The sequence below is a fragment of the Erinaceus europaeus genome, chromosome 10 (assembly GCF_950295315.1).
Source record: "Erinaceus europaeus chromosome 10, mEriEur2.1, whole genome shotgun sequence".
NCBI classification, from domain to species: domain Eukaryota; kingdom Metazoa; phylum Chordata; class Mammalia; order Eulipotyphla; family Erinaceidae; genus Erinaceus; species Erinaceus europaeus.
The window spans coordinates 13,856,497-13,866,040 of NC_080171.1; the positions used below are offsets into that span (position 1 = coordinate 13,856,497).

Consider the following 9,544-nt stretch of genomic DNA (forward strand, 5'->3'; position numbering starts at 1 on the left):
AAGGCGGTTTTAGAAAAAAAAAAAAAAACATGAGAAAAGGCAAAAGCTCCTATGACATTGCTTCCTGGTCGTCTTTGACATGTAGCGGGCATCGCCGCCAGGAGGGAGAGGGGAAGGGAAGTGGCCTTGTGGAGGAGACAGCGGGTCTGCACCCCCAGGCCCGCCGCTGCTCACCGGGAAAGGCCACCGCACAGAGGGGAGCTTCGGTGCTGGGCAGCCTGTCTCTGAATAAAAGTAGGCCTGGAAGCCTCAGTGCTGGCAATAATAATACTAAGTAAGTAAGAAGGAGAAATGCTAGCAAATTGATTGCAAAAGCTAACAAGGAGCGAGTGGACATCCACTTTCAGGACGTGTATTATATTCCATTTACTCTTCAGACAAACCTGTGGCACAGAACAGATTGTAATCACTTTACAGACTGAATTCAGCTCTGAAGGGTCTGCATTCAGCTCTGAAGCTTTGTCATGTCACCCAGAGTGGCAGGAGCTATATAGTCTGTGCCCCATCCCCATGGCACCCCTACGATAGAAGATTCCAGCGTCTGAAGGCTTTTCTGATACCATGATGAAGCCAAGGGGAAAGGTGGTTGGAAATAATTACACAGGGACTTGACTATCAAACAGAGTATGCAAGTACCATCTTTTTTTTTTTTTTTTAAAGATTTTATTTACTTATTAATGAGAAAGAGAGGAGGAGAGAGAAAAAGAGCCAGACATCACTCTGGTACATGTGCTGCTGAGGATCGAACACAGGACCTCATGCTTGAGAGTCTAGTTCCTTAGCCACTGCGCCACCTCCCGGACCACGCAAGTACCATCTTTTAGGTAAAGAGAACATGCTGGTGGTCTGGGAGGTGGCACAGTGGGTAAAGCACTGACTCTCAAGCATGATGTCCTGAGTTCTATCCCTGGCAGCCCATGTACCAGTGTGATGTCTGGTTCATTCTTTCTCTCCTGTCTTTCTCACTAATAAAATAACTAGAATGTTGGAAAGAAAAGAACATTCTGGAATAGACAGGAACATGGTAGCTATGTGTTAAGAGCCAGATCATCTGGGGACTCATAGGATGGTGCTATTGAGCCATAGGGAAACAGGACAAGACTTGGGTGTCTGTCCTCTCTAGCCAACTCAGAGGTATGAAAAATACAGTCCTCATGGTACATAGCTAACAGTTTAAATGTGTGTCTTACAAGATTTGTCTGCAGATTAATTAATAGACACAGCCACAATGTGCAGCAAATAACAAGAAAGCAAAAAGAGCCAGTGGAAGAGAGACTACAGACAGGGTACTGTCCGCACTTACACAGCCGGTGCTGGCACGCACCTCTGTGAACAAAGAGCGTGTGTTCCAGTGACATGCTTCTTTGTCAGGGGCTTCACTGCCAGAGGCATAAATAACACAGGCAGAACAGGGCGTGTCTCGCTGCCCTACCAACATCCTCTACTGGACTGTCTGTCAGTCCATATGTCTGAAGGGGCTGTTGTCACAGTGCCCCGATTCTGAGTGTTGCTGGGTGTGTAGACATCTGGGTGTGAGGAAAGGTAGGCTATAGAAAGCGTCTAATCCACAATGATGTCTTATGGATGGGCTTATGGATCTGAAAGTCTGGAAGGAAAAATTAAGATGGTGGTAAAGAGTCTGCACTATGGATGGATTTCTTTTACTTCTCTTGATGTTAATGTTTGCCCAATAAGTAATACAAATATTAACTAGTTTTTGGTCTTGGCACTCCTTTGGACCTTAAAACTTCGCATGTTGGGAGTCGGGCTGTAGTACAGCGGTCTAAGTGCAGGTGGCGCAAAGCACAAAGACCGGCATAAGGATCCCGGTTCGAACCCCGGCTCCCCACCTGCAGGGGAGTCGCTTCACAGGCGGTGAAGCAGGTCTGCAGGTGTCTGTCTTTCTCTCCTCCTCTCTGTCTTCCCCTCCCTCTCTCCATTTCTCTCTGTCCTATCCAACAACAACAACAACAATAAAACAACAAGGGCAACAAAAGGGAAAAAATAAATAAAATAAATATAAAAAAAAAGTTAAAAAAAAAAAAAAAACTTCGCATGTTACTGAGAATGTGTGTGTATCCCAGTCAGGCCCTGAAGACCACTTTGCGCTGACTGACTAACTTGCAGTTACTTGAATCTGCTTCCCTCCCCACTGCCTCACACCAGGTTATTTGCCAAGTCGTGCAATGACCCAAATCTTCCACAAACATTGTGACTTTGGACAAACTGTAATAAAAATGAAGACAAAACAGTCCCCTTCAGACTTTGGTATAACTGATTTTGAAACTAGCTCAGTAGAATGGCCACCTTCTCTCTTTCCTAAAGACAACATAGAAGGCTGGTGCGTTACTCTGCGTATTGAATGCTCACACCCTTCCCTCCCTTCCCCTCTCCTTCTCTCCCAACACAGCAACACAGGCATACACTGGTAAACCTGCCTGTGAGTCTCCACGACGTGCTGTGTGCCTGTTAGCAGTTCGGCAACACATGGAAGTTGTTTGAAGGATTCAAACTCTGAACTAGGTGGTGAGCTCACACAAATATGAATGGAGAGCGGAAAGCTGAGCCACTGTTAGCACATGAGAGCTCTTCAAGGTGTGTCATGTTGAACACAACAGCACATGCACTAAAAATACTATCTAGGGGCCAGGCAGTGGCACACCTGCTTGAGTTCAGGTTACCATGCTCAAGGACCCAGGTTCGAGTCCCTGGTCCCAACCTGCAGACGGAAAGCTTCACAAGTGGTGTAGCAGGGCTGCAGGTGTCTGTCTCTATCCCCCACCTTCCCTCTCAATTTCTCGCTGTCTCTATCCAATACATAAATAAAGATAGTAAAAAACCAAGAAAATATTTTTTGGGAAAAAATACTATCTAGGTAGCTTCTATGACTGAGACAGATAGAAGGGGAGGCCAAATGTTTGATGGCAATGGGCTGAGGAGTGAGACCCTCCAGTCTCCAAGTAGAGGAGGGGGGAGGACCAGGTGTATAAGCAGCTGCAAGTCCAGTAAGAGGAACCTGCTGGGGGCAGAGGGTAGATAGCATAATGGTTATGCAAACAGACCTCATGCCTGAGGCTCAAAAGTCCCAGGTTCAATCCCCCGCACCACCATAAGCCATAGCTGAACAGTGCTCTGGTTAAAAAAAAAAAAAAAGAGGACCCTGCCAAGGACACTGGATTCCTTTCTGCTCCAAAACAGCTGTGGGTATTGGGCCTTCCTGGGGCGGCAAGAGTTAGGTATGTAGAGTTACTTATTTACTTATTTATTTTTAAGATAAAGAGAGGCAGAGAGTAAAAGAGACTGTGGCACTGAAGCTTCCTTCAATGTGTTAAGAGGCCAGGCTCAAACCTGGGCCATGTGCATAGCAAAGCAGAATTCTGCCCACATGAGCTACTTTGCTGGCCCAAGAAACAGATGTAAGATTTATCAAGTAACACCCTTACGCCAAGTACTGTTCTTGACACTTTCCGGTACACTGTATCTCAGTTAATCCTGGCAACAGCTCACTGGGATGAGACTATAATCCCCCTGTATTGTTTAGGAGACAAACTCAGTGGAGCCAGGTGGAACTCATTCTGCTAGTAAAAACCTGGATCTCTCGGTCATGAGTGTCTCACTGTAATTCACTCTCACTGCTTTAATCCACTTAAAACTCCTTTTTCTCCCTCCCATGCTGTAAGAACATTTATCTGCTTACTGGGAGAGGCAGAGTAGAAAACACAGAAAATAAAATACAAAGATTAAATTTCTTTTTTTTTTAATCTTTTTTAAAAAATATTTATTCCCTTTTGTTGACCTTGTTGTATTGTTGTTGTTATTGATGTCATTGTTGTTGAATAGGACAGAGAGAAATGGAGAGAAGAGAGGAAGACAGAGAGGGGGAGAGAAAGATAGACACCAGCAGACCTGCTTCGACGCTTGTGAGGTGACTCCCCTGCAGGTGGGGAGCCAGGGGCTGGAACCAGGATCCTTAGCCGGTCCTTGTGCTTCGAGCCACGTGCGCTTAACTCGCTGTGCTACTGCTGGACTCCCAAGATTAAATTTCTACCATCAAGACACACCCACCACTAAGGCAATAAGGAGCATATCTTTACAGCAAGCCCTCCACCCCCCCAATTACAAGTGTTTTGTTTTGTTTTTAACCAGAGCATTCCTCAGCTCTGGTTTGTGTTGGTACCAGGGAATTAAACTGGGGGGGACTTTGAAGCCTCAGGCATGAGAGAATCTTTGCTATTTCCCCACTTTGGTATGTTTTATTTTCGTTTGTTTGTCTTGCTTCAGACTGAAGATTTAAAAAAAAATTTAGATTTATTTATAAAATGGAAATATTTACAAGACCATAGGATAAGAGGGATACAATACACAATTCCCACCACCAGAACTCCATATCCCATCCCCTCCCCTGATAACTTTCCTATTCTTTATCCCTCTGCAAGTATGGACCCAGATTGAAGACTTTATGGAAACTTTTCTTTTTGCCTACCATTATGACACATAGGAATATTAACTTTGTTTGGTGTGTTTCCTATTTAGAGAAGGATTGGCGAGGTGTGAGCCCCATCCATCTGGCAGGGCCAGGCAGTGGCACGCCTGCCTAGTCAAGCACACCTAGTACTGTGTGCAAGAATCCTGTTCATCCCTTACTGACTGTGCTTCTGGACAAGCCACATAACCTCTCTGGGCCTCAGACTGCTCATCTCTGATCATTGTTGGTATTAGAACTGACCATGTGGTGGTCCGTGAGGTGGCACAGTGGCTAAGGCACTAGACTCTCAAGCATGAGGTCCTGAGTTTGATCTCCGGCAGCACATATACCAAAGTGATGGCTGGTTCTTTCTCTCCTCCTTTCTCATGAATAAATAAATAAGTTATTTACAAAGAATTGACCATGTGGGTGAAGCGCCCACCTGGCACAGTACCTGGCACTCTCCTCTGTACCTCGGCCACTGACTAAACGTCTAAATCCTTCTGAGCCCTACACAGGCCCAGAGCTTGCTGGGCTCCCAGAGAGCTGCTGGACTTCTGCTGTGCCCTCCTTTCTCTCCCTCTGCTCCTGGTGCTTTATCCCCCTGTGGCGGCCCTGCCCCAGTGTACTGAAGGAGGGGAAGGGCTCACCTTAAACCAACATAAGGGTTTTGCTCTCTCTCAAAAGGAGAGAACTCATCTTCCGTTTCACACAGTCCTAGGTCTCTCCTGAGCATCTGGGGACATGCAACTGAGCTAGCGTGTTAAACATCCGAGTAACCCCACAGGGTCCTTCTCCTCCATCATTTGTCAGTGTCCCCGCCTGCCGGACTCTCCTACCTCAAAGGGGTTTCCTTGTCAAGATGGCGCTAAGACTGATCCGAGAGCCCCACTCCTGCTGAATGGACTCTACTAACTGCTCAGAGCTTGTTTTTGCCAGCTCCTGCCTGGTCGCAGGCCACTCTGGGTATGTAAGTTCCTCTTTCCTCTTTCCTGGCCTCTGCCAAGAGAGCCTCTGCCAAGCTGTGGTATTTCTCCCAAATTTGCTAGCGGTGGGTCTGGGAAAGCCCACACAACTCAAACACTTTAAGACACTACTTCCTGGCTTCTTTTATTTTTTTCCTTAGTTCTTTCTTTTTTTTAATCTATGTATGCACTATACAAAACCTGTATACTTTATTTAAAAAGGAAAAAAGGGGAGCCCCGGGTAGTGGCACAGTGAGTTAAGTGCACATGGCATGAAGCACAAGGACCAGAGTAAGAATCCCGGTTCAGTGGTCCGGGAGGTGGTGCAGTGGCTAGGGCACTGGACTCTCAAGCATGAGGTCTTGAGTTCAATCCCCAGCTACACATGTACCAGAATGATGTCTGGTTCTTTCTCTCTCTCTCCTATCTTTCTCATTAATAAATAAATAAAATCTTAAAAAAAAAAAAAAAAGAACCCTGGTTCAAGCCTCCAGCTCCCTACCTGCAGGTGTGTGGGGGGGGTCGCTTTACAAGCGATGAAGCAGGTCAGCAGGTATGTCTATCTTTCCCCTTCTGTATCTTCCCTCCTTGATTTCTCTCTGTCTTATCCAACAGCAGCAATGACAACAATAATAACAAGGGCAACAAAAAACCAGGAAAAATGGCCTCCAGGAGCAGTGGATTCCTAGAGCAAGCACCAAGCCCCAGTGATAACCCTGGAGAAAAAAAAAAGAGCCCAGGGGTATAGCATAATAATTATACAAAAAGGAGGGGAGCAGATAATGGCATGCCTGGTTAGCTGCACATGTTACCATGCTCACCCCACATTCACCCACGTTCACCCCACATGCAGGGGGGAAGCTTCACAGGGGCGAAACAGAGCTGCCAGTGTCTCTGTCCTTCTTGGCCTTCTCTTCCCCTCTCAATTTCTCTCTGCCCATTCAAATGAAGAAAACTAAAAAAATGCAAAGAGACTGTCATGCCTGAGGCTCCATAGTTCCAGGTTTAATCCTCTGTACTACCATAAGCCAGAGCTGAGCAGTGCTCTGGTAAAAAAAAAAAAAAAAAAAAAAAAAAAAAAAACAATAAATAAATAATAAACTTTCATGCCTGAGATTCCAGGGCCCCAGATTCAAAGCACTCTCCGGAAGCCAGAGCTGAGCAATGATCTGGTTGAAAATAAAATAAATAAATAAAATTAAAAAGGAGACAAATCTTAGTTCAGGAATAAACATTGCTCATGTTCTGGGGACTATTTCTCCAGTCTTTTCTTTACACGCATAAGGCCTTTTCTCCAATCTCAAACTGCTAGAATCAGCGTCTCATTAATAACAGCTTGGCAGGAAGGCAGGGGGTGGGGGGGAAGCCCACTACATTAAATATTCATATCTATTATAAGAGACATTCTTATTTCAGAAACAGGTAGTGAAAAAAAAATCATTGTACCTAGGAAACACCATATATTAGGTTAAAATGCCTTCAAAAGTGGAATGATACTGTAATCTGCTATTTTTCAGTTAACAATATATCATGAACATATTTCCACATCATTGAATAGTCTTCAACAATGTATATTCCTTGAAGACATTCTTCTATGAAATATAAAATTGCCTTCCTTTTTCTGAATATAAAGATAATGCATATTCACTGTAGCAAATTCATGCAGTGCATAAAAGTAGAAAAAAAAAATAAATAAAAGCAACCAAAACCCATTATCTGGAGACAATCACTGTTAAGAGTTGTTGAATGTTTTCTGAGCTATATCACACATCTTAAATACATATATATTATTTATTTATTTTTTAATATTTATTTTATTTATTTATTCCCTTTTGTTGCCCCTGTTGTTTTATTGTTGTAGTTATTATTGTTGTTGTCGTTGTTGGATAGGACAGAGAGAAATGGAGAGAGGAGGGGAAGACAGAGAGGGGGAGAGAAAGATAGACACCTGCAGACCTGCTTCACCGCCTGTGAAGCGACTCCCCTGCAGGTGGGGAGCCGGGGTTCGAACTGGGATCCTTATGCCGGTCCTTGTGCTTTGTGCCACCTGCGCTTAACCCACTGCGCTACAGCCCGACTCCCCATATATATTATTTAAATGGAATAGTACCATAAGTGAAATTGTGTAACATGTCTGTATTTTCTTTTCTTTTTCTTTCTTTTTTTTCTTTTTTTTAAAGTTTTTTTTTAATTTAATTTATTGATTCCCTTTTGTTGCCCTTGTTGTTTTATTGTTGTAGTTATTATTGATGTCGTCGTTGTTGGATAGGACAGAGAGAAATGGAGAGAGGAGGGGAAGACAGAGAGGGGGAGAGAAAGATAGACACCTGCAGACCTGCTTCACCGCCTGTGAAGCGACTCCCCTGAAGGTGGGGAGCCGGGGGCTCGAACCGGGATCCTGATGCCGGTCCTTGAGCTTAGGCTTAACCCGCTGTGCTACAGCCCGGCTCCCTTTTCTTTTTTTCTTTTCTTTCTTTTTCTTTTTTTTGCCACCAAGATTATGGCTGGGGCTCAGTGCCTGCACTACAAACCCACTGCTCTTTTTCTATACTCCCCTCAATTTCCCTCTGCCGTATCAAAACAAAAATTTTAAAAAGAAAATATTTGCTGTGGGGCTATGTAGTGGTGCACCTGGTTAACTGCACACATTACAGTGCACAAGGACCTGAGTTCAAGCCCCTGGTCCCCACCTACAGGAGGAAAGTTTCACAAGTGGTGAGACAGTGCTCCCAGTGTCTGTCTGTCTGTCTATCTATCTATCTTTTCTCCCCTCTCAATTTATCTGTCTCTATCCAATAATAAATAAATAAATAAATAAGAGGAAAAAGTTTGCAGTCATTATGCTGTCTCCTCCACTGTTCTTTTATAAACTTATTAATTCGCTCCATGTAAAACTCCCATCGTTCTTGTGTAAACTAAGTGCTCTTTTCATTATTTGTTATTATTAAGTTAATTGATTTTTCATTTTGCCACCAGGGTTCTTGCTGGCATTTGGTGCCTGCACGACAAATCAACAGCTCCTGGTGGGCTGGAGAGAAAGCATAATGATTATGCAGACAGCTTTCACGCCTCAGGCTCTTGCAGTCCCAGGTTCAGTCCCCAGCACCACCTTAAGTCAGAGCTGACCACTAGTCTGGTGTCTCTCTCTCTGTATCTTTCTTTCTGTAGCTCTTATTAAAAATAAGTAAAATATATTGCACCAAAGTAAAAGACTCTGGGGTGGGTGGGGGAGACTAAAGACCCAAAAAGGATGACAGAGGACCTAGTGGGGTTGTATTGTTATGTGGAAAACTGAGAAATGTTATGCATGTACAAACTATTGTATTTACTGTCAACTGTAAAACATTAATCCCCCAATAAAGAAATAAAAAATAAACAAAAAATAAGTAAAATAGGGAGCGGGTGGTAGTGCAGAAGGTTAAGTGCATGTGGGGTGAAACGCAAGGACCGGCATAAGGATCCCAGTTGGAGCCCCTGGCTCCCCACCTGCAGGGGAGTCACTTCACAGGTGGTGAAGCAGGTCTGCAGGTGTCTGTCTTTCTCTCTGCCTTTCTGTATTCCCCTCCTCTCCATTTCTCTCTGTCCTAATAACGACATCAATAACAATAATAACTACAACAACAATTAAAAACAAACAAGGGCTACAAAAGGAGGAATATATATAACCTTAAAAGGGGGGTGTGAGCCGGGCGGTAGTGGAGTGGGTTAAGCCCACGTGGCTTGAAGCTTAAGGACTAGAGTAAGGATCCGGGTTGGAGACCCTGGCTCCCCACCTACAGGGGAGTCACTTCACAGGCGGTGAAGCAGGTCTGCAGGTGTCTTTTTCTCTCCCTCTCTGTCTTCCCCCTCCTCTCTCAATTTCTCTCTGTCCTATCCAACAATGACAACATCAATAACAACAATAGCTACAACAACATGATAAACAATAATGGCAACAAAAGGGGAAAAAATTTAAAAATAAATTTTAAAAAGTGGGATGATCAGACTACAAATTTCCTTACTGTTCATGAAACTTTGCCCCCTACAATTGGAGAGCAGAGATTTGAACCCCGGTCCTTGAACAAAGTAACATATATTTTCAATCAGATGCACAAACTGGACCCAGCCCTCTAGT

At 44.2% G+C, this 9,544-nt stretch overlaps 1 long non-coding RNA gene across 1 annotated transcript; it reads left to right on the top strand.

The window, feature by feature from the left end:
- Positions 1–192: 192 nt before the first annotated feature.
- LOC132540831 (uncharacterized) lies at positions 193–9,114 on the top strand. The gene is made up of 3 exons (XR_009551955.1): positions 193–2,526; positions 5,181–5,431; positions 8,407–9,114. It is a non-coding gene; the product is annotated as an uncharacterized LOC132540831 (long non-coding RNA).
- Positions 9,115–9,544: the final 430 nt, after the last annotated feature.